The sequence below is a fragment of the Aquarana catesbeiana genome, linkage group LG12 (assembly GCF_042186555.1).
Source record: "Aquarana catesbeiana isolate 2022-GZ linkage group LG12, ASM4218655v1, whole genome shotgun sequence".
Lineage (NCBI taxonomy): Eukaryota > Metazoa > Chordata > Amphibia > Anura > Ranidae > Aquarana > Aquarana catesbeiana.
Window position 1 is genome coordinate 237,860,027 of NC_133335.1, and position 26,484 is coordinate 237,886,510.

Genomic DNA, 26,484 nt, shown 5'->3' on the forward strand with positions numbered 1-26,484 from the left:
GCCCCAGTGCAGCCTTGTCAGTGCAGCTTTGCCCCAGTGCAGCCTTGCCAGTGCAGCCTTGTCAGTGCAGCTTTGCCCCAGTGCAGCCTTGTCAGTGCAGCCTTGTCAGTGCAGCTTTGCCCCAGTGCAGCCTTTTGTGATTGCCGCAATCGCCGCCGACATACACAGCCGTGTGTAAATTCAAATATGGCGCCGAGACCGCAGGGACTCGTCGGAGCCGAGATACACATACCCGAGTGTCCTCGGCTTTTCTCGGCGCCGCTCACAGTCACGCCCAGTCCCGCCCTATGATGGACATAACACAGGTCCAATGGCGGGACTGGGCGCGACTGTGAGCGGCGCCGAGAAAAGCCGAAGATACTCGGGTATGTGTATCTCGGCTCCGACGAGTCTCTGCAGTCTCGGAGCCATATTTGAATTTACACACGGCTGTGTATGTCGGCGGCGATTGCGGCAAAAGCCGCGATCGCTCCGATCAGAACAAAATTGGCGGGGATCGGCCTATAACACGCACCCACGATTTTCCCCTGATTTTAAGGGGAAAAAAGTGCGTGTTATATGCCGATAAATACGGTAGTTGCCTTTTTAATTAAATATCATTTTTAGCTCTTTTCATCTTTCATTCCATCTGAGTGTTGCTGATCTCCTGCAGCCACTTCATGCCTGCATGCACTCTCCCGATGGCTGCATGGAGTTTTTCAAGGCGGGTCTCCTGATAGTGACATTGATGGACCATGCTCGTCAGGGCCGTAGGGTTGCCACCTGTCCAGGATTCACCCGGACAGTTCGGGTTTGGATTCATGTGTCCGGGTTTTAGACTGTCTGAAACCCGGACACATTATTCAGACCGGACTATGGCTTTCCAGCAGGGTTGCTGTCAGCGGTTGTCTCAGCTGAGAGCGTCTGTTATGCCCCGTACACACGGTCGGATTTTCCGATGGAAAATGTCCGATCGGAGCGTGTTGTCGGACATTCCGACCGTGTGTGGGCTCCATTGGACATTTTCCATCAGATTTTCCGACACACAAAGTTTGGGAGCAGGCTATAAAATTTTCCGACAACAAAATCCGTTGTCGGAAATTCCGATCGTGTGTACACAAATCCGACGCACAAAGTTCCACGCATGCTCAGAATAAATAAAGAGATGAAAGCTATTGGCCACTGCCCCGTTTATAGTCTCGACGTACGTGTTTTACGTCACCGCGTTCAGAATGATTGGATTTTCCGACAACTTTGTGTGACCGTGTGTATACAAGACAAGTTTGAGCCAACATCCGTCGGAAAAAATCCATGGATTTTGTGTCGGAATGTCTGATCAATGTCCGACCGTGTGTACGGGGCATCACACTCTCTTTCACACTGCCCAAAGCCAGCACTGACAACCCCCCCCCCCCCCCCCCCCAAACACATACAGATGAGAGAAGAGAGAGGGCTCGATCTGCACCTCTTCCCCCCCCACCCCTCTGTGTCTGCCCACACTCCAATTCCCGGCGGCTGTGCCTCAGAAAAGGAAAGTGGGAGCCAGAAATTTGAAGTCCAGCAGCCTCAGATCCATCTGGATGAGAAGTGCTGACTGCCAAGGGGTGAGTGGGCTCACCATCCATCCCTGTCTGTGACTGAAGTCTCCCCCCTTCTCTCTCTTGCCTCTGAGTGAGTACACTAAAGTAAATCAGGGTTCTCAGAGCACCTCTTACATCAGAGTTCCCCCCAAAAAAAGACAGACAATTTTGAAAAAAAATTTATTTTCTGTTATAAATCATATCCAATAAAAAAAATGTAAAACATCGAATTTCTTCATCAGTTTAGGCCAATACGTATTCTGCTACATATTTTTGGTAAAAAAAATCACCAAAAAAAAAATCACCAATAAGCGTATATTGATTGGTTTGCGCAAAAGTTACCGCGTCTACAAAATAGGGGATAGATTTATTTGTCGCTGAATAAACGGACGCATAGCAGAAATGTGAAAATTGCTCTGGTCCATAAGAGGTGAACAGGTGTGAGAGCCGCAGTGGATCATTTTTGTCCAACCCCTGTAGGTATTGAAAAAGTTGGGCTTAACGAGAAGAGACCTCTGCATCATCAACCAGCCACTGCATATCTTGTTTTATATGGTAATTTATGCACCAATGTTTTTATAATGTATGAATAAACTTTATATTTTTGTATCTAATTAACTGAACATTCCGTGTCTGCCTTTAAAGTCCCAAAGTACCGGGGGTGCGCTTCCATTTTTTAACCCCTGTAGGTAGACAACTAAAGGAGGTTTAATTACCCCGTATGGCTCTCTTGTGGAGTTTCCTCCATGCTGGGTGACCACTTGACCAGGTGTTGCAATGACGGCTCGGTTCACACATGGGCGGCACGACTTGCAGGTCGCCTCAGCCTCATAGAAGTCTATGCAAGTCGCCCCAAGTCGCCCCCAAAGTAATACAGGAACCTTTTTCTAAGTCGGAGCGACTTGCGTCGCTCCGATTAGAACGGTTCCATAGCACAGAACGGGAGGCGACTTGTCAGGCGACTAGGTCGCCTGACAAGTCGCCCCAGTGTGAACCGGGACTTAAACCATGCCAACTGAGTGCTGTGAGAGCCTAAAGTTAAAATTCCTGACATAGGACTTCTCTTTGTTGTTCATCATCAATTTATAAGTGCTATGAGTCAAAAACCCCGTCCTTTTTATTTATGTATTTTTTTGCTTTTACCGTTACAGAATTGAAATAGAAGCCAGAAATTCACCCCTTCTTCTTCTTCCACTAATAAAAATCCATAACCCCTCATAATGTTTTCTGGTTTCTAAATGTTTGGTCTAGGACATATTCCAGGCCTGGCTGCCACTTCTGTTTTGGTTTTATTGAGTGTGACACAGATGGACTTGTGTTGGTCGAATGTTTCCATTTATTAATAGGCACCGCTTGGCTACTGTTCCTTTTTGCACGATGGTTTTTCTCTCTGAAAAATAAAGGTAATCTAGCAGAGTTTTTAGTCACCTATCATTTTGAACAGAAAGTATAAAGTCAAAGGAAACTCAGTCGCTAAAATCTCTTATAAGAGGTAATATGTTAACCGCTTAAAGAGGGGTTCCCATTTACAAAAAAAAAATTAAAAGTCAGCAGCTACAAATACAGCAGCTGCTGACTTTTAATCGGACACTTACCTGTCCCAGGGTCCAGTGATGTGGGGGATCGAAGCCCCGCTCGTCCCCCCCTCCGCGGCGCCTGCATTTTAACTGCGGACCCCTGGCTGTGGCTTCACAGCCGGGCATCCACTGCGCATGCATGAGCCGCGCGCCGTCACTGGCCCCGCAATCATCTGGGAACGGTCACGTGTCCCAGATGATTGACAAGAGGGAGGGTGGAGAGGTGATCTCCCTTCCTGCGCCGAGGGAAGTGACGTCAGGAGCCCAGGCACCGAAGGAGGCAGACTACGAGGGACCCCCTAGCAACAGGCATTTAGAGGTGAGTACAAAATATATTTTTCTCCAAATGTTTTTTTTTACATTTTTTCTAAGCACATTACTATTTTTTTTTTTTTTTGGGGTTGAACTCCACTTTAAGGATCGCCCCCCTTACTGTGGCAGGGCGGCCCTTCAGCGCAAAATCACGTACCTGTACGTGACTCCTGCCTTGGGGCACTGCGCGCCGCTGGAGGCCCACTCCCGCTGTGATTGTACACAACGGGAGCCAATTAGCAGATCCGGCGCACGCGATCTCTGCCAGGAACCTGGCGATCATTCGCAGAGAGGCAGAATGGCGGTCTGCCTATGTAAACATGGCAGACCACAGTTCTGCTAGTAAGAAAGACAGAGATCTTGTGTTTCTGCTAAGCAGGAACACGGATCTCTGTCTTTCTTCACTTAAAGTGGTTGTAAACCCTTACAGACCACTTTGACCTACAGGTAAGCCTAGATTAATGCTTACCTGTAGGTCCAAGAAATATCTCCTAAACCTACCACTGCTAACGGCGATATGCCGTTAGTGGCAGCTCCCGTGCGCATGCGCAGGAGTGACGTCATCGCGGCTCCGGCCAATCACAGCGCCGGAAGCCAGGATACACGGAAAGAAGATGGATGCTCTGTAGCAGAGGGGACAGCGGTGACATCGCAAGCTCCTGTGTCAGGTAAGTGACACATAATGGGCTACTATGCGATGCGATGCGATGCATAGTAGCCCATTATGCTTTACCTTTGCAGGGAAAGAAAGAGGAAGTAAAACCCATCAGGGTTTACGTCATCTTTAAGCACATTCCCCCCCACAGTAAAGCCGCGTACACACGATCGGACTTTCCGATGGGAAATGTTCGCTGTCGGGCTGTTGGCGGTAAATCCGAACCTTTGTGCGCTCCATCGGACAATTGTTGTCGGACTTTCCGTGGACAAATGTTGGCTGGCAGGTTTTCAAATTTTCTGCGGACAAATGTGTGTTGTCGGAATTTCCGAGCGTGTGTACACAAGTCCGTCGGACAAAAGTCCAAAGTACAAACACGCATGCTGGGAAGCAAGGACGAGCCGGAAGCGGTCGGTGTTGTAAAACTAGCGTTTGTAATGGAGAATTAACATTCGTGACGTGGCAAATTATGAAATTTCCAAATGCAGCGCACAATTCTCTTCTTCTTTAATGGGATAATAATGAAGCTGCTTTGCTGGTGATACTGATGGAGTTGTTGCAAATGAATTTTCAAAGGCTTTTTTTTTATAGTGATATCAAGAATAATATTATTATTATGCTTTTTTTTATTATTTGGGCAGGTTACCACAACACCATTATCCCGTAGTTTTTTATATCAAAGATACAACTATGTTGGTGTCCCTTGTTAATATTACATTGTATTTTTTAAAATGTAACTGCCGACTCCCAAACTCTCATTTGAAGTAAAACACACAGCCAAGTATTATTCTACATAATTTTTTTATTGTGCATTAAAAAAAGAAAACAAATAAAATTAGACATGATATCTGCCAATAGAACTTAACCAAAAAGTGCATTCAATGCATCCAAAAATATAGAAAATATAACAAATCAAATCATTATTCAACCAAAAAATAAAATAAAAGCCTCATACATGTGTCCTGCTTCTTAATATAGGGGGTCAGCAATGCCAAGAGTTTGGTGAAAGCAGGGGTCCGTCATCCGGAGATAATTCCGAAAATCATCCGGATTTTTCTCCTGGAGCTCCCACAGCAAAGGCATATGACATAATTGGCTTACCATTAATAAAGCAACCAATTTTTGGTCCAAGAAATCCTCCTCCTCCTGTTTCTGGACTGGACTTGGGTCAAAGCAATAACTCCAATAATAAATAACATGTTATCTCCTCCGATTCCGCAACATGGCTGGTTGACGAACGGCCGTTCAGAAACGAACTGAAAAGTGCGAAATGAAAAGCGCGAATCAACACTCACGTAACTTCTACTAACACAAAATTAGCAGAAGGAGCCCAAAGGGTGGCGCTAAAGAGCTGAAAAAAACATGTAGTACGCTGTAATTGTTGGCCAACAATTGTGTGGCCGTGTGTATGCAAGACAAGTTTGGGCCAACGTCCTTCGAACAAAATTCCGCGGTTTTGTTGGCCAACAATCCAATCGTGTATACGAGGCTTAAGGCCTCGTACAACACAGTCAGATTATTGGATGAATTTTCGTCAGTTTTTTGTTCGATGCCAGCCTCAAATCGAAAGTGAAGAGGGTACTCACCATCAAAAATGTTTCTGACAACAGAATTCAACGTCAGAAGTGATGTAATGTGTTGAATTGTTTTGTAGGTTTTCTTTCATTTCTGAGCATGCCTAGTCTTGCTCTTCAGATTTTTTTTTTGTTCAGAAAACCGTACTAATGAAAAGAAAATCAGACGTTGTGGTCACATCAGACAAAAATTTTCAAGCACTTCACATCCAGTTGATGTCTGTCGAAAATTCGTAATCGGCTGTCAAAAGCAGCATACTAACGATCGGAAAATCGGCAGATCGTTCATCGGGCGAAGTTTATCTTCAGATTTTCTGACCGTGTGTACGGGCCTTTAGAAAACACTCCCAGGGAACACAGTTAACCCCTTTGAGCGCCCCTGATGTTAACCCCTTCCCTGCCAGTGTCATTTATATAGTGACAGTGCATTTTGTTTTTAGCACTGATCACTGTATTGGTGTCACTGGTCCCCGAAAAGTGTCACTTAGGGTTAGATTTCTCGCAGTCCCGCTAAAAATCACTGATTGCTGCCATAGGCGTGCGTAGGGGGGGTGTGTGCCAGGTGTGCCTGGGTACACCCTAATCACTGTGTGCAGTGCCGATTCCCCCTATTGCCTGGGCTTCCCCCCCAGGTTGCGCCCCCCCCCGGCAGTGCTGCTTGCTTTTCTCCTCTCCTTTCCCCTGGCTGCTGGGGGGGATGTTTCAGGATGGCGAGTGGGGGAAGGGGCTAGTAAGTATGTCATTTACCGGTCCCTTCCTTTTCTAAATTAACACAGTGAACACACTCACTGTGGTTATTCATAAAAAGTCCATAAATCTATCCCATAGTTTGTAGACACTATAACTTTTGCACAAACCAATCAATAGTAATGATATGTATTGTTCACTTATTGGGATTTTTTTTTTTTTACCAAAAATATGTAGCAGAATACATATTGGCCTAAACTCAAAAAATTAGATTTTTTTACATTTTTTTTTATTGGATATATTTTATAGCAGAAAGTAAAAAATATTGTTTTTTTTTTTTTCAAAATTGTCGCTCTTTTTATGTTTAAAGCGCAAAAAAATAAAAACCGCAGAGGTGATCAAATACCACCAAAAGAAAGCTCTATTTGTGGGGAAAACAGGATCAATTTTTTTTTGGGTACGGCGTCGCACAACCGCGCAATTGTCAGTTAAAGTGACAAAGTTATCACCTCTCACAGGATTTCTGGCAAAAAAAACTCAGGTAATTTTGCACTTATCAAACACCCTCTCTAGTTTGGGGTTTCCCCAGAAAGGGAATAGAGGGGATATCCTCCAATGGGGACACTAGTTCTGGTGACATCCATGGAACCTTCACCTCGGAAGGATTTCCTCTCACTTCCTGTTAGGCTATGGGACAGGAAGCAAGGAGAAATCTGCCCAACAGAGGAAATTGCATGCAAAAATAAATCTGATGGGGTTATAACCCTCCCCTACTCTATGGAACATGAAATTAAGAAAAAAAACACTTCCCACCTGTATGACGTCATATGACGTCCTCGGGGTCGAAGTGGTTATACGGCGGGATGATTCGCTCTTTACCAGAAGTGATTTGAATGGCAGAACAGCCACTTGAGTGCTCCTGCAGTCGGTGGAGCGGTGCATCTGATCGTGGAGCCCAGGAGCGATGCCACTGACGTTGTTGTTCCTGCCTCTCTGTGACCCCAGATTTTGACACTTCCGGTTTCTGTCCTTGTGTGCCTGCCCGTGCCAGGGAAGCAGCAGATCAGAACGATCTGTGTCTGATCGGCTGCATTGGAACCCAGAGGAGAGATTTGGGGTCTAATAGACCCCAGATCTCTCCATACAGAGGGCCTGTCACGGTCCAAGCAATAACGTTGATAAAACAAATTAAAGAGACAGTGTAAAAAAAAAGTTTTGAACAAAATGAATAACAAAAATAATTTAAAAAAATGTAAAGTGCCCCCCCCCCGTGCTTTCATGTAAACGTGAACACATACGTAAGTCTGTGACCACACCACACATGTGAGGTATCATTACAAATGTCAAAGTAGGAGCAATAATTATAGCCCCCAGATCTAAAGCAGCGGTTCTCAACCTGGGGGTCGCGACCCCCTGGGGGGGTCTATTGCCGATTTACCAGGGGGTCGCAAATGCTGGCCGAGACGGACCCGAGGGTACTGCCGGAGTCTGTCCGTCTCGGCCAGCGAGATGTCACTTCCTGGAGAGGAGAGACCGCACGGAAGTGAAGGTCCGTCGCCGCCATCTTGGTACTCTCGTCCGCAGTAAGGCTACACTTAGAAGTCGGCAAGCGGACATCTCTTTACACCCACCGAAGTCCGCTTGCTGCGGACGAGTGTACCAAGAGGGAAGCTAAGGAACACCTGTGATTTTTGGTAAGTCAGACACAGCAATTATAAAAGCACTTTGCACTGTGTGTCACCAGGGCAATCAAGACATAGATTTTTTAGAAGTAAATTCTGACATGACAAAATTTTTTTTTATTATGGAACAATACATATCATTACTATATAAACGTCCCAGTTGGTTCCTCAAAAGTGGTTATTCCGTGCCAGTGATACATGTTTGGGTGCTATACACTTTGTATCTAGCACTGGCACGGAATAACCACTTTTGAGGAACCAACCGAGACGTTTATATATAAATCAGTGGTGGGGGCGCAAACAAACTGAAAAAAAATGAAAAAAAAAAAACATTAAAACGCCGCCACTGTGCCATCAAACGCAGCCACTGTGCCCTTTAATTGTAGCCACTGTGCCAGCAAACGTCGCCACTGTGCAGCCACTGTGCCCATGAATTGTCGCCACTGTGCCATCAAACGCGACCAATGAAAATAATTTTACTGTTAGGGGTCCCCAGAACTTGGGAAATTTTATCAAGGGGTCACGGCACTAGAAAGGTTGAGAACCACTGCTCTAAAGGGATAACCTGTAAAGTCTTTTAAAGCGTTGCTAATAGAAATTTTTTTAGGTACACTAGTTTGGCACCATACCACAGGTGTACACAATTTTAACATGTTAGGTATCTATTTACTCGGTGTAACATCAACTTTAACAGCTTGCCGACCAGCCGCCGTCATTCTACGGCGGCAGGTCGGCATGATCCCGCGAACCGTCGTAGCTATACGTCGGCTCGCGGGATCGGGATAGCAGGCGCACGCGCCCGCTACACTGCGGGGGTGCTGATGCTGGTGGCCGACGGTCGCGATGACCGCCGGCCACGAGCGATCGCAGGTACGAGAGACAGAACAGGGACGTGTGTGTGTAAACACACAAATCCCTGTTCTGTTCTGTGAGGAGAGACAGATCGTGTGTTCCTAATAGCTAGGAACAGTGACCTGTCATTTCCTCTAGTCAGTCCCCTCCCCCTTCAGTTGGAGTCACCTCCCAGGGAACACAGTTAACCCCTTGATTGCCCCCTAGTGTTAACCCCTTCCCTGCCAGTGACATTTTTACACTATATATATATATATATATATATATATATATATATATATATATATATGTATATATATATATATATATATATATATATATATATATATATATATATACATATATAGTATAACACTGATCGCTGTATAAATGCCAGTGGTCCCAAAAATGTGTCAAAAGTGTCCGATGTGTCCGCCATAATGTTGCAGTCCCAATAAAAACCGCAGATCGCTGCCATTACTAGTAAAAAAAATAATAATAATAATAAAAATGCTATAAATCTATCCCCTATTTTGTAGACGCTATAACTTTTGCGCAAACCAATCAATATACGCTTATACGTGATTTTTTTTTTTTTTACCAAAAATATGTAGAAGAATACGTATCGTCCTAAACTGAGGAAAAAATTTGCTTTTTCAAAAAAAAAAATGCCATATTTATTATAGCAAAAATTACAAAATATTGGTTTTTTTTTTTCAAAATTGTCGCTATTTTTTTGATTATAGCGCAAAAAATAAAAACCGCAGAGGCGATCAAATACCACCAAAAGAAAGCTCTATTTGTGGGAAAAAAAAGGACGTCAATTTTGTTTGGGAGCCACGTTGCACGGCACTCGCAATTGTCAGTTAAAACGGCGCAGTGCCGAATTAGCAAAAAATGGCCTGGTCATTCAGCAGCCAAATCTTCCGGGGCTGAAGTAGTTAATATTTTAACAACAAAATGGGTATTATATAGTGTTTGTGTGCAAAAAACAAAACAAAAAACAATGAATTAAAGTGCATTTTTTCTCAAAACAATTGCGTTTGAAAACCTGCTGCTCAAATACTGTGTGATATAAAAAAAATTGCAGCCCCCCCCCCCCCCCCCCCCATTTTATTCCCCAGAGTCTCTGCTAAAAAATATATATATACTGTTTTGAGGTTCTAAGTAATTTTCTAGCAAAAAAATACAGAATTTTTCATGTACAAGAGAAATGTTGGAATTGGCCTGGTTAAGGACCCCCTTGCACATATATATAATATTATATGGCAAATAATATATACATTGATGATGGGCAATAAAGAAAAATAAAAAGGCAGCACAGTCAGCACTCTGTTGGCTCAGGCAGAAGCTCTGTTCTGCAGGCTACAAATTGACATTTTCCTGTCAGTCAAGTAAAGTGAATGTTATCTTCGATCTCCCGCTGTTTTTTGTCTACTTGTTCTCCCCCCCACCTCCTAAACCCTTAATACCTGAAGAGTGTCCTGTGTCCTGCTCCTCCCTTCTTATCTGCATTTCTCTCAAATCCTCTGCAGTTATCACTGTTTTTTGTTCTGGATATCACACTTCATCTCCAATGCACTCTTGTGACCCTTTTGTCATTGTTTAAATTGACATTTTTTTTTATCCTGCAAAGAAAACAAAGCAGAGTATAAAGGTGATAACAAAATACAGGTAGCAAACAAGTGTAAAGCTGGCCATTTATATATTTATTTCAGGTACTTATAGCGCCATCAATTTACGCAGTGCTTTACATATATATTGTACATTCATATCAGTCCCTACCCTCAAGGAGCTTACACTCTAAGGTCCCTAACTCAAATTCATATATTAGGGACAATTTAGACAGAAGCCAATTAACCTTCCATCATGTCTTTGGAGTGTGGGAGGAAACCGGAGTACCCGGAGGAAACCCACACAGGCCCAGGGAGAACATGCAAACTCCAGGCAGATAGTGTCGTGGTTGGAGTTCGAACTAGCAACCCTGGCCATATATTAAACCCGGCCATAGATGGATCGAAATTTGACTGGTTCAGCAGGAACCGATTTTCGATCCATCAATGGCAGTGGTTCTCAACTCCTGTCCTCAGGACCCACTAACAGGCCAGGGTTGCCACCTTTTCTTCAAGTCAAACCCGAACATTTTAGCGGCGCCCAGCAATTTTTTTTATAGTATAAATATATATATTTTGATATTAAATAACATTTCTAATCATATGAAGTTAATAACAAGAGTCCCTCTTTACATCAGAGTCCACAGTGTTCCACTTTTACATCTGAACTGGCTAAGTTCCCTTTCACTGTAAGGGGGGACTCTGCAGACTCTGATGTAAGGGAGAACTCTGAGGACTCTGACATAAGGGATGCTCTGGGAACCCTGAATTAAGGGGAAACCCTGAGAACTCTGATGTACGGAGCGGACTCTGATGTAAGGGGGAACACTGATGTAAGGGGTGCTCTGAGAACCCTGATTTACCTTAGTGTACTCACTCAGAGGCAGAAGAGAGAAGGGGGGAGACTTCAGTCATAGACAGGGATGGATGGTGAGCTCACTCACCCCTTGGCAGTCAGCACCTCTCATCCAGATGGATCTGAGGCTGCTGGACTTCAAATTTCTGGCCCCCACTTTCTTTTTCTGAGGCACAGCGCCGGGGATTGGAGTGTGGGCAGACGGGTAGAGGAAAAAGGAGCAGATCAACCCTCTCCCATCTGTGTGTGTGTTTGGGGGGATCGTTAGTGTTGGCTTTGGGCAGTGAGAAAGTGAGCGTAGCAGACTCTCTCAGCTTAGACAACTGCAGCCAGCAACCCTTCTGGGAAGCCATAGTCCGGTCTGAATAATGTGTCCTGGTTTCAGGCAGTCTGAAACCCGGATGCATGATTCCAAACCCGAACTGTCCGGGTGAATCCCGGACAGGCGGCAGCCCTATAACAGGCCAGGTTTGCAAGATAACTGAAATACATCACAGGCGATATCATTTGCTGCTCAGTGATTGCAGTATTCTAGTCTGCATCTGCCCCAAGATAATACTTAAAATCTGACCTGCTGGTGGGTCCTGAGGACAGGAGTTGAGAACCACTGATCTATGGGCAGGCTGGTTGTACTGAAACCAATCTATCAATTGACTTCAGTACAACCAGCCTGTGTATTTTTTCTTTTAGTTCGATCACTGCCGGCGGCTATAGCAGTGATCATTGTATTCTGACGGCTGGGTCAGAATACAATACCGCAGTGGGAGGGATTCCCCCATCAACACTGACTGTGTTGACGGAGGAATGAAGACATTTTCTTTCCTTTAACACATGAAGGATTACACAACCTTCTCTTCCAGTCTCAGGATGGCGGTATAAAATTCAAAGTTTTCCCTAAAAATAGTTGCAAGCAGTGTTGCCAACCATCAGTCACTTTTCTCCTGCCAGTAAATGCTAGTGATGGGAAAAGGTTGCCAGTAAAAAATTTGCACTTAAAATTGTAACTTTGTAACTTGTGGAAATGCCAGTAAAAACATGGCTGTGCCAGTAAAATTTTGAGTGTCGTTCGCTTTATGCGAGACCGCTGCTGAAGGCGTCTACGGCGAAACACGTATGGCGTCGCTACGCACATCACGTGACTTCCAGGAAACTGAGTAAAGTCACCTGCTACAATTCTTTCAAGTGCGAACAGTCACTTTCATTGGGATGAATGCACTTATGTGTTTTTTTTTATATACGGTGCGATAAATTGCATTTTGGTGCGATTTTTTAAATTTTGGTGCGATTTTTTTGCATTTTTTCTGTTTTTTGTTGCGATTTCTTGCTTTTTTTTTTTTGTTTTTTTTTGCTTTCTGGGTTTACATACATCTTGAATTCAGGGTTTGGACACTATATGAATGCACCTATGTGTTTTTTGTATACGGTGCGATAAATAGCATTTTGGTGCGATTTTTAATTTTGGTGCGATTTTTTTGTATTTTTTTCTGTTTTATGGTTTTTGTTTTCTGGGTCTACATACATTTTGAATTTAGGGTTTGGACACTATATGTACTGTTATAAGCAGAGGATCACTCTACTGTCATGCAACTTATGTTTGGATTTTATATGCATTGATATAAGGAGAGGATTCATTATCATTTGTACAAAGTATTATGGGATCCACTAATTTATAAAGGCTAATTACAGTTTTGGTGATAAGTTTTCCTGTGTAGGATTGGTACCCACACTCAGAGGGCTTTAGTATTTACCTACTGGTGTAGGCGAGCTATCATAATTATCACACTACCACTTTTCTGTTAACTGTTTTGTTGTAATTATTATCACAATATCACTGTATTTTTTAACTACTTAGCCACTAAAGAGTGATCTGGTAGATCACTATGTGGCACACAGGTAGCACCACTCACCCCTCTCATCCTCTTTCTTTTATAATTTAGAGCCCTCCTACGGGGGGCTATTTGGGGAGGCTGCAAGCTTCATACATGTCCTAAGCGCAGACCCTCTTAACCTATTTAATAGCATAGGGACAGATTCCCCGTCTGTCAGGGGCAGTGCTTAGGGATAGGGAGAGGTTCCGGAGGAGTAGGGACTGTGCAGGGACTATGCCTACCTTGCTTCAGGAAGCCCCCTCTTTTTTGGGTGTGGACAGGCCAGGCCACATTCCACACCTTGTTGGAGATGCTGTCGACACCTTCCAAGTCTGCAGACCGCTGTTTCTAACCTGTCCCTACGCTAGCCGCTTGCATAAAGCGTGCTAAATCTAAAATAGACTCTGCCTGACCCAAGATGGCCACTGGAGTCACATGGGGGGGCCAGCGTCCAATGGGACAGCTGTCTCCTGAGATTGCAGGAAGTCATAGAGGAGCCAAGTTCCTCCAAAACTTCCTTCTTCTTCTGCATTACCGCTTCCATCAGCACCACCTTCAGTGGGGAGTGCAGACTGCACCTGCCTACATACGGCTGTATTTGCTTTTGTGCTTGTTGAGATGGACCGAAATAAAGGTACTGTAAATCTCACATGCAAAAAGTAATGTATATTGCTGGTCCAGCTTTGACAATTTAACCTACATGGAATTATTTCTCATCAGACAGTCCGGAGAAAAAAGAGCCAGGGCAGCAGTGCTAGATGAATGCCTTATTGGACATCACCTTAGAGCAGGGATCTCCAAACTATGGCCCTACAGCTGTTGAGGAACTATACATCCCATGAGGCATTGCAAAACTCTGACATTCATAACGAGACATGATGGGAATTGTAGTTCCTGAACAACTAGAGGGCCATAGTTTGGAGACCCCCGCCTTAGAGGTGTGCCAGAGACTTCTGCTTGAATTTTTTTTTAGCAGCAAGTGCCGGCATGTGTGGTGAACTGAAACCAGAGTCGCATGTTTGGGCTGAAGGAGAAGGCACGCACTGGTTACTGATTGAAGCCCTAGGAAACCTATTAACCAGCCCTGTCACCCACCTCTCCTTGTCTCTTCATTATCTTAACAAGGATAATTCTTGTCTAACCCCTGAATTCTAATTGGAACTTGTTGAAGGAGCACGATCTGAACGGCAGATGCCGGTAACCTGGCAGCAACAGAATGTCCAGATATTAAACCGCGATGAAGGATGAATATTTCGCCTGGTAAAAGAATGGAGACTCTGTCTGGTCATAAATAAGGTGATTTCAAGGACTTAAAGGGGCCAGCAAACAAAGACAATCCAATATTAGAAGACCGCGACATTGATCTGAAATGTTTTTCAGAGAGCGTCCACGTTGGGTTTGTTTTAAAGCAAAACTAGTCAAACAATAACCCTTTGCCACTCTGCTCCCTAAACTCATAAACTTTAACAAGAGCCATAAACTGCACACCTTTGCTGCAGAAAACAGCTGCTCAAAGAGTCCTTCAACAGCCTTTCATGTAGCCAAACATTTAAGCACTTAGTCGTGTAACCTTTGCATGTGAGAAAGATCACAGAACATATTGCATGATTGTTAGACATGTGCACAGCCAAAAAATTTGTTCATTTTCGTTTCATTCGTTTATTATTTTTTTCGTTTTTCGGGTCATTTGTTATGATCGCGATTCGTAAATTCGTACATTCGTAAATTCGACCATTCGTTCATTCGTACATTCGTTCATTCGTACATTCGTTCATACGTACATTCGTTCATTCGTACTTTCGTTCACTCGTACATTTTTACATTTGTACATTCGTAAATTCATAAATTCGTAAAATCGTACATTTGTAAATTAGAAAATTCGGAAATTTGTAAATTCGAAGTTTGGAAATCCAAAAACCCGAAAATTCAAAAATCTGAAATAGTAACTAACTATTAAATTATAGGTATTGTAATTTCCTTTCAAATTTGACTGTCAGTGAACGTAACAAATACGAATTTATCCGAAGTTACGAATTATCCAAAACGAATGCTGCATCTAAACAAATGGAACGGAACAAATTAATAATAAATAATAATAATATTACATTCCATTCCGTTTTTTCGGATCATTCATAACTTCGGATAAATTTGTATGTGTTACGTTCACTAACAGCCAAATTTGAAAGGAAATTACAATACCTATAATTTAAAAGTTACTAGTAATTACTAATAGTTAAGTTATTATTAGTTAACTATTATTTCAGATTTCGAATTTTCGAATTTACAAATGTACGAATGCCCGACTTTACGAATGTCCAATTTTATCGAATTTACGAATATTCGGAAAAAATTCGTTAAACGGGTTTTCGTTAATTCGGATATTCCCTAATTAAAGAATTTGTCGAAATTCATTAAAAAACTAATTCGGAACGAAAAGAATTGCACATGCCTAATGATCGTCCCTGGTGCAAAAAAAGGCATTTGGTCATGCCTAACTTCTGTTGGATCCACAGGCTAAAGGCTTTGAATAAGAAAGTGGATTGTGCAGGGTAGTAAGGGGGTCATTATATACCACTAGAGTTTGTTAAACTGTTCCAAAAAACCCCATTTTGCTTTTTGGTCCCTTAAAATTTAAATGAAGGGAGATAGACTTCAAAACATGGTACAACTCCTGCCTAAAGCAGGCCATAACGAGTCTAAATCCAAACATTCTGTAGAAAAATGTAAATGGCGCTTACGATTGTGCCATCATTTGTTTCGTTTTTCGAAACAAAATCCAGCATGTTGGATCAGGCACCTTCAATTGTGACACAAAAATGGCATGTCGTAGCTGGTACACTAATGATGTGAAAAACAAGAGACCAAGAATTTTCGTTTGTTTTTTCGACTCGCCTATGGCCTGCCTATACCCTACTTTCTGACCTTATCCACAAATACCCTCTCACCTCAATGTCCCTTCTCAGACCTTCTTTTAGTTTCCTTCTTCTTCAACAAAGGCAGCAAGATGTTTCCTTAGCCATCTCTATTATCTGGAATTCTCTTCTCTGTCTTATTATCTTGTCCCACCTATTTGAATGGCCTATCCATCTACCTGACTACGCTAATCAGTCATTAAAGTGTAAGCAACTCCAGTGATCTTCAGACACCTCCATATCCCATGTCTATTGTGTCTAGTGCCTCTCCGCTCTTAAAACCCATTGTGGGCAAACCAAATCCTGCAAACCAACTCCCGGGCCCTCCCTTACTGTCAATTCTCTACTTTATTTTAAATAAACCCTCTAACACAAGTTTCTACTTGCTGAATTTGTTGTCATGTGACCATCTACAGCACCTAGTGAAGCATTCCACACTGTAGTTAAGGCTGTTTTTTTTGCCCCTCTTTTCAAGACTACGAAGAGTAGGTATAAGGGAGCGCCCGGTGTCCAGCAAATACAAGTTGGAAGGTGAGTTTGAAGGTGTTTATTGGAGATTGTAACATGTATGAAAAGTCAACGCTTTTCAGGAGAACAACTCTCAAAACAAAGCAGTGCAGCGCTTAGAAGAAATAAGCCTAAATGTAAAGCCAAGTCCCAAAATATGTCTTGATCCGAAGGAATGAATAGTCAATGGATGACACACCCACAAGCAAAGAGGAAACTCCTTAGATGGTGAAAAAAGGTGCTGTGATAGAATTATAGTAGCGATCGTGTATCCACACCAATGTGTTCCACCACCAGAAGTCTAGGCCACTCACCTTATTGAGTAGACCTTCTGCCGGTAGGTTAATTGGATCCTGTCCAAATTGTCCCCAGTGTGTGAGTTAGGAACCTTAGATCGTAAGCTCCCCGAGGGCAGGGACTGATGTGAATGTACAATGCATATGTAAAGCTCTGCGCAGAGGCAGAGAACAACTCTGCCTCTGTGAGCAAAGCCAACACTCATGCCACGTACACACGATCGGATTTTCCGACAGGAAATGTTGGATGTGAGCTTGTTGGCTGAAAGTCCGACCGTGTGTATGCTCCATCGAACATTTGTTGTCGGACTTTCCGCCAACAAATGTTGGCTAGGAGGTTCTCAAATTTTCCGCCAACAAAACTTTGTTGTCAGACTTTCCGTTTGCGTGTACACATGTCCATCGCACAAAAGTTCACGCATGCTTGGAATCAAGTACGAGCTGGAAGCGCTCAGTCTTGTAAAACTAGCGTTCGTAATGGATATATCACATGACTATTGAAATTCCTTTTTCTCGGCTCACCGTACGTCTTGTACGTCACCACGTTCGTAATTGTTGGCCAACATTTGTGTGACCGTGTGTATGCAAGACAAGTTGGAGCCAACAACCTTCGAACAAATATCCACCTCCAGCCCTGAAGAACGGGGAGTTACATGTTATACTTGTTACAATCTCCTTCAGACTCACCTTCTAGATTCTATTTACTCCTCCTTTCTACCTACTCTTCCTAGTTCACATGTAGAGGTAGCAGCCCATGCCCCATAAAAAAAAAGGGCTGACTATCACCTTCTATCAAGTTAAGCACAAACCATTGGAAGCGAAACCTTCTCCCTTGCCCAGTCCATCACCACCAGTGACTAACTGAGTCAGTCCAGCGTGGTCACCAGAGGACCTCTGATGACGCTTCTGTGGAGGAGCTAAATGCATTAGGTGGAACTTCCGGTGACTTCATATCAGCTCGATGGAACGCAAACCGCAAGATACAAACCATTGATTCAATTTCTATGCATGTTTAACCATTTTAAATGTGAGCGTAATACTTAATGATTTTATAATTTTTTCAATAAACGGATTTACACTAGGAATACTTTCTCATCTCCTCCATGCAAAACCTACCTGAGACATTAAGGTGCCGCCAACCCTTATTAAAGACATCACAGTTGATTGGTCAGACACCTGGAGGACCCTTAAATATATACCACAAGCGTATAACCCACCAGGAGCCGGTGAGTGGGGGCACATAAGGAAAGGGGAGCATAAATTTGCCTTTTTTTCACCTTTACCAAGATAATAACAACACGGACTGCACTTTATGAAGATTTTGAACATATTGTTTATATATGGACTTCTCCAGCATATTTTTTCATTTTTACAGTGTGTTGTATATATATATATAAACTTTTTCACATATGAATTGTAGGGGTTGTGTATGCACATGTCACTTTTAAACTTCCCATAATATTCCTATTTTTTTTTTGTTGGGGTATTGACAGTGCCAACATCATCCAGGCAGGGATGTAGGCATCTGAAGATGGACCCTCCCCCTCATGACCTTGTGCATCCATGTTATTATTATTATTATTATTATACAGGATTTATATAGCGCCACTTTACGTAGCACTTTACAATATAAAAAGGAGACAATACAGTTATAATACAATAAAATACAAGAGGTTTAAGAGGGCCCTGCTCAGAAGAGCTTACAATCTAATAGGATGGGGCAGGTGGTACAAAACTGTGGGGAATGAGCTGATGGAAGTGGTAGAAGATTAGTTGGAGACGTGATAGGCTTCTCTGAAGAGATGGTTTTCAGGGATCGCCCGAAGGTAGCAAGAGTAGGGGATAGCTGGACAGGTGGAGGTAGCGAGTTCCAGAGGATGGGAGAGGCTCTGGAGAAATCCTGGAGACGAGCATGAGAGGGAGAGATGAGAAAGCTTGAGAGTAGGAAGTCTTGAGAAGAGCGGAGAGGAAGATTTGGGTGATATTTGGAGACAAGATTGGTGATGTAGCTCGGGGCACAATTGTGAATGGCTTTGTATGTTGTGGTTAATATTTTGAATTTAATTCGCTGACCATGTGACCATGGATTCTGTCTGATAAGGTGGCTCCAGTAGTGTTCACACCTTTCCTGCTCTGCAAGTCTGAACACAAGGGACCGAACAGCTAGTACAGATGCCTAAGGACGGACAGGCTCTGCTTGCATGTACAACTGCCTTTTACTGTAAATGGCCAGTTTTGGATTTTACTGGGTCATGCCTTGTCCTCCTTAACTCTTCTGTGTCTTTATACTCAAGTTTTTAAAGTTGCTTGGGAGATTCATCCTCTGTATTTGTCCTGGTTACTATTGTTGCCAGGATAGAACGCGATGGAATCATTTATGGTGGTCAACATAATAGGAGTATGGGGAAATCTTCCAAAAAGGGACACCTATTCTAGTGACATATTTTCCCAACTTCCTGATGTGTCTACTGGACAAAAAGTGGAAGGAGATCGCTCAAATGGGGTTTTAACCATCCTCTATTCTATACAAAACTAAAAAAAAAAAGTCTTCCATATTGGGATAGCACCGCATACTAGTCCAATATGGAAGACTTACCATAAAAAGAAGCCCTCCATTGAGGCGCTGTCACTGCTGCAGAGGCTTCCACCTTCACCCGGTCTTCCTTCCAGGCTGTCTGACTGGCCGAGCCGCAATGACCTCCCTCCCGCGTGCACAAGCATACCCTTGCTGTTCCTTCAGAGGACATACGCCAGTGACGTCACCGGCTGCTACTCCCTAGAATATCTCCCAAACGTTGCATGTTTCTGAGATGTTCCCTTTACCTAAAGGTAAGCTTTATTATAAGCTTACCTGTAGGTAAGAATAATAAAACAAGAGTTTACTACCACTTAAAAGTAAGATGTAAGAGGCTTCAGCAGATATTTGTGGCTGTCTGCATATTTTGAAGGAGGAGAGGAAGGCAAAGTTCCAGATGAAACCCAAATAATAATTATTTCAAGGCATACCGCTGACGCTGCTCCATAGGCTGCCAGTTCTAATCATTTGTAAGATATGTATTTTCTCCTGCTCCTTGTGTAGCTGGGATATTGCCAGATGGGAGTGAACTGTCATAACAACAGGTCACCCAAAATATTTTTTCAAGTCTCCTCCTATAGAAGTGTAGCTGTATGCACAACGTAAGGCTTTGTATACATGGGTGTACGTAACCATACAGTACAGCTATGCGAGGGCTGGCGTGCAGGCAATCCCATTCATATCTATTGGGACACAGCCGCTGCTCATAATTTGACATCCTTGTGGGTGCGTGTCCCTGATTGCATACAGTATAAGTTCAAGGACCGCACCCACACACGGATGTCAAATTGGGAGCAACGGCTGTATCCATGCAGCCGCTGCATCCCAATTGAAATGAATAGGATTACCTGCATGCGGATACATGGAACACCTTTAGTACTCCAGCATGAACAAAGCATTAAAGCCAACCTTCCATCTTCGATGCTTATCTGCTTATACAATATACATATACTTACCTTTCCTTTGCTTCCTCCCACAGCACCTAGCAGTGGCAGCCCGTCCATAGAGGGCGCACGGGCGCTGCCTCCCCTATCCATGCGTTCGGCCCGCTGACCTACATATCAGTGGCGCCGGACCATGGATTCCAATGCGGGGTGGGTGTTTTTTTTTTGAAGCACCTGATTAGAGCCAGAGGCTCTAATAGGCTTCAGAAAAGGGGTGGCCTCGGAGCGCAAAGCATTGCACTCAGAGGCCACCCAGTTGTGTGACCATAGCGAACGAATTTTCATTATTATCACACTAACACAAGTTCCTCCCTGCCAATCAGAAGGGAAGGTCTGAGAGACCTGTTTTACCTATTGGCCAAAGCATCAGGCAATCCTATTGGATACCTAGCGATTTGGGTGGAAGAGGAGACACGGCGGAGGAAGCTGGAGGAGCGGACACTGGAGCCGCCGCGGCTGCTGCCCGCACTCCAGGAGAGCAGGAGAGGACACCACAGCCGGGGGGGGTGCTGTTTCAGAGCCGTGGGGGTGTTGTTGGTTTTTTTGGGGGCTACTCAGGAAGATTTGGGCTAGTTGAGTAGCCCAGATTTCACTAGAAGACAATCCTGCAATGTTCTGAAGCATTTTGGACTACTCAGTGAGATTTAGGCTACTCAGCATTTCCGGGGACCCTGTTGGCAAGAGGTGACATCATCCTCCTTCTGGCCAGAACTCACAGAATGTTAAGTAGCAAAGATTTCACTAGAAGACAACCCTGCAATGTGCTGAAGAGTTTTTTTGGGCTACTCAGCAAGATTTGGGCTGCTCAGCATTCCCGGGGACCTTGTTGGCAAGGGATGGCGTCATCCTCCTTCTGGCCAGATCTTAGAGAATGTTGAGTAGCCCAGAGTTCACTGGAAGACAAGCCTATGATGTGCTGAAGCTTTTTTTGGGCTACTTAGCAAGTTTTGAGCTACTCAGCATTCCCGGGGACCTTGATGGGCAAGAGGTGACGTCATCCTCCTTCTGACAAGATCTCAGGGAATGTTGAGTAGCCCAGATTTAACTAGAAGACAATCCTGCAATGTGCTGAAGAGTTTTTTGGGCTACTCAGCAAGATTTGTGCTGCTCAGCATTCCCGGGGACCTTGTTGGCAAGGGGTGGCATCATTCTCCTTCTGGCCAGATCTTAGAGAATGTTGAGTAGCCCAGAATTCACTGGAAGACAATCCTACGATGTGCTGAAGCTTTTTTTGGGCTACTTAGCAAGATTTGAGCTACTCAGCATTCACGGGGACCTTGTTGGCAAGAGGTGACGTCATCCTCCTTCTAGCAAGATCTCAGAGAATGTTGAGTAGCCCAGATTTCACTGGAAGACAATCCTGCAATGTACTGAAGCGTTTTTTGTGCTACTTAGCAAGATTTGGGCTGCTCAGCACTCCTGGAGACCTTGTTGACAGGAGGTTGAGGTTGCCCCCTCCTGTATTACAAAAGTTGGGGAAACAGATTTTTACTGAGAATTTTAAGGAGGGAATAGAGGGGCACCTTGAATAAGCAGACCCTGCCACTTAAGCGGAAGGTCTGCTTTAATTTGAGAAGGAATAAGAAAATTAAGTTGCAATACTGAACCGTTTTAAGTAGGAGTTCAGCTTGCCAACATTAAAGGTTTTAGGGCTAAAATACACAGCCAATTTTAATTTGCTATTTGGACTAGCAATTGCTTAACATTTTTAAATCATTAGCTCTAATTTGAGGATCAATCAGACAACCAATCCTTCTTTCACTGCCGACCTTCATCTCTCACCACTAATTATCCAGTTAGTCAAAGAGACCCTCAACTGTTGATGCATTCACCAAAAACTGTTTTTTTTTTAAACAATTCAGCAGACCAGAGTGCGCGATTGGTTTAAATCACAGATGCAACGTAAACTAGACCGTAAATTGTTTCCTGGAATAGACATATCAGCCTTTCCCCAAAAAACATTGTGCAATGATTCCATCTGGCCGTCTCTGTAAGTTCTTTTTTGCAGATGAGAGTCTTTTGCTGATTTATGCTGCAGATGAATTCACAAATGTGTTGAGCTCAGCTGCAAAAGTGTTGAATCATATGGAACAGCATCAGCGCTGCTTTTTTATTTATTTATTTTTTTGAGTTTAAATGTGTTTATTTTTCTTGACCTGCATTAAAGTTTTTTTCTGGGTCTGAGATTTCTCACATCTCAGTTTAACAGCAGATGGAAAACAGCCAGCTTGGCAGAGAACGGGCTGGCTTCTGTAAAAGTCAGAGAAGGCAATCTGGATTGGGCGTCCCGGGTACCTGTGGATATCTAAGAATTCATATTGTGGTTTTACTGGGCATGTCGTTTGACATTTGTCCTGTGACAGTGATGGATATCACTTCTTACATTTATCTGAGAGATCTCAAGGCAGTATAAATAGTACACTACATGGCTAACAACAGTCCACCACACCCATATGAACGTGTTAGAGATCCCATTCCAGAACCATGGCCATTTCTTAGGAGTTGCTCCTCCTTTACGACTAAAACAACCTCCACTTTTCTGGAGAAGCAAGGTTTTGGAGTGTGTCTGTGGGAATTTGTACCAATTGGTGAGGTCAAGTATTCATGTTGTATGGACGAGAAGACATGGCTTTTGCAAATTGGCATTTTAATTCCTTCCAAAGATTTTTCAGTAGAGTTGAGTTGATGGCTCTGTGCAGGAACACAAGCTCTTCCATATTGAACTCATCAAAATAATGTCTATGGAGCCGGCTTTGGGAATACTCATGCTGGAACAGAAAATGAACTTCCCCAAGTGTTGTCACAAATTTGGAAGCGCAGAATTGTCTAAAATGTCTACAGCATTAAAGTGGAACTTTACTTTAACCACTTCAGCCCCCGGAAGGATTTTGTACGATTTTTATTTTTTTTTAATTTTTTTGTACGATTTTTATTTATTTATTTTTTTTTTTATGGTAGAACTGGATGGACTTGTGTCTTTTTTCAACCTAACTATGTAACTAAGTGCAGTGTATGGTACTATGTAACCCCCCTTCCCAACCAGGCCATTTTTTGCAATACGGCACTGCGTCGCTTTAACTGACAATTGCACGGTCATGCGACGTTGTACCCAAATAAAATTGATGTCCTTTTTTTCCCACAAATAGAGCTTTTTTTTGGTGGTATTTGATCACCCCTGTGGTTTTTATTTTTTGCGCTATAAACAAAAGGAGAGACAAGTTTGAAAAAAAAAAACAATATTTTTTACATTCTGCTATAATACATATCCCCAAAAAATATATATATATAAAAAAAAATGTATTCATCAGTTTAGGCCAATATGTATTTTGCTACATATTGTTGATAAAAAAAATATGCAATAAGCGTATATTGATTGGTTTGCGGAAAAGTTATAACGCGTACAAACTATGGGAAAGATTTAGGGACTTTTTCGTTTTTTTATTGTTTTTATTGGTAATGGTGGCGATCTGCTTATTTTTATCGGGACTGCAACATTGCGGCAGGCAAATCTGACCCTAAGTGACACTATTTGGAGACAAGTGACACCGAATCAGTGAAAAGTGCTATAAAAATGCACTGATCAATATATAAATGGCACTGGCAGGCAAGGGGTTAACACTAGGGGTTGATCAAGGGGTTAACTGTGTTCCCTGGTAGGTGTTTCTAAATGTATGGGGGATGGGCTGCCTGGGAGAAGAGAGAGATGTTTCTGATCACTAGGAACAGCAGATCTCTCTCTCCTGTCAAAACTGGGATCTTTCACTGGGATCGTGCCTGCGGCGGCGGGTGCGCACCTGCAAAAGCCAGTGCAGGAACCGATATACCAGTGCGTCGATTCGCGCTCCTGAGCCAACTTGCCACAGTATAATTGCGGCAGCTGGTCGGCAACTGGTTAAAAAGGTAAAGTTCTCTTCTGCCCAAATCCTTTCCCCTTGCTGTAAGGCTGGCCATAGATGTTTTTTTTTTTTTTTTTTTTTTCAACCAGCTGAGCCACTGTATTCAGGCTATTGGGACTCTTCCACTGTTAAAATACACTGATCAGCGGCTGCAGCCAATGATCGAGAATTTTCCAACAATTCCGTTCAACAGAAGTCAATTGTTAGATCAATAGGAACAATAACCAAATGGTCACACTATGCTTATGAATACCAACATCCCCATATCTTTAAATGTACAATAAAACAACACAACCTCTTAATTGGACTTGAAAGGGCATGAACAACTACATGTATAAAATTCACAATACGCTTTATTATTACACATTAGGATGATGAATATACAAGACTAAAAAAGTTGATGCGGTTACAGCACAATTAGTGTTGGTGAATATGAAAAGATAACCATATACTTCTATCAGCAAGTTGATCATAGGGATGTTACCTTAACAAAAGAGGTACAATTAGATATCTTATCAATAATCAAAATGCATTCTAATCACAGTATGTATTGTTTACTGACCCGTATGGGCAACAGATATTAGACACAAGACCGCATCATATAAAATCCAAAGGAAGAGAACTTTGCTACTGCATGCTGCCAGAGGTCCAGCAGATAGGGGTACAGGAGCCCAAGGATAACCACCTATAGGGGGACGGGGGACAACCCTGCGTAAAATTACGCCTGGTCTTCAGCAAGGAGGGCAGATCTGCCAAATAGGATAAAGTAGTCAATATAGAAGCTGGCAGTGGTCAACCATGCATAGTATTTCATACAGAACAAGAAGACAACAGGAAAAAAAGTGTACGTGCAAATGAAGAAGTGGAGAAAAGAAAAGGTGGACCAACAGGCCAAATATATCGAAGACAGTGCTAAACTTGGTAGTCAATACCATCGCAGCAGCTTATAAAGTAGATACAACCAGATCATGAGAGTGCGAGTGCTCAGGAACCAGCCCAACTTTTACTGGGTCTGCTCCTCATGTGTAACTAGTACCACCCACAGCCTGGAGGAGAAGGAGGCCCAAGCACCTCATGCAAACCAGCAGGCAAAGGGCCAAACGAGGCCCAAAAATAAAAAAGGAAGCAGTGGAAAAAAGAGAAGAGAAGGAAGGAGGTGGGTGGGGAAAGAAGAGGGGGTCCAGCCCAACTTTTACTGGGTCTGCACCTCATGTGTAACTAGTACCACCCACAACCTGGAGGAGAAGGAGGCCCAAGCACCTCATGCAAACCGGCAGGCAAAGGGCCAAACGAGGCCCAAAAATAAAAAAGGAAGCAGTGGAAAAAAGAGAAGAGAAGAAAGGAGGGGGGGGGAAGAAGAGGGGGTCCCGCATGATACAACCACATGTCGGCAGCTGGAAGCTGCATGAGACTCATCAAGTCAAAAAGCAGAGAGCGGTCCGGGTTCAGATTGTCATTTATATGGCATCCACGGTTCCATACCTTCAAAAATTTAGTGTGTGTGTGCAACCCCAAAATAGAGGTGCACTTCTCATGCCTAACTTTTTTTTTAACGCTGTGGACTTGTCATTCTGGCAAAATGGCACCAGGATTAGAAACTGGCATGGCGTGGATACTATCTTTGAAAAAAAAAATTCTTTATCAGAGCCAAGCAAAATTCAGAAAAGAAATCCAATACAAGCATCTTTTCTTTTTATCTGAAAGGTTATTTGACCACTTTACCTGTTGTGATGTCATAATTCTTAGGAGCTCCTTTATTTTTTCATATGACGCAGGTGTTTTTTTTTTCTCGTACAATAAAGACAACAATAACATGACAGAACGCATTAACATCTGAGTGAGTATTCACGGTCTATTTAGAGTCTGTGAGGTCCTCTTGTACATCCTGTGGATATTATTAGTGCACGAGGTGGGGCAGTGAGCACAGGTGCATGGAAGGTGCGTGCTGACTCACTTGGTAATAACTGGTTTAATTCACATGAAGTAATAGGTTCAGACAGGCAAAGGAGTAATTGTTGTAAAATTATCACTCGAACAATGACCCTAGAATAATGAAATAAGCTAAATAAACACGCTAAATTTGTGTGCCGTCATCCGCTCTGCTTGCCAAGAGATTTAAGCAGTTCCACTGTGTTAACTT

The 26,484-nt window shown here is 43.2% G+C and overlaps 1 protein-coding gene across 1 annotated transcript in view; it reads right to left on the reverse strand.

Moving 5' to 3' along the window:
- Window positions 1-10,197: 10,197 nt before the first annotated feature.
- Window positions 10,198-26,484, reverse strand: part of LOC141114380 (uncharacterized) — a 34,832-nt gene continuing 18,545 nt past the window's right edge. Inside the window, exon 2 of the transcript XR_012236903.1 lies at window positions 10,198-10,505. The gene's annotated coding sequence lies outside the window, so the exon portion shown is untranslated. The remainder of the gene's footprint in view (window positions 10,506-26,484) is intronic.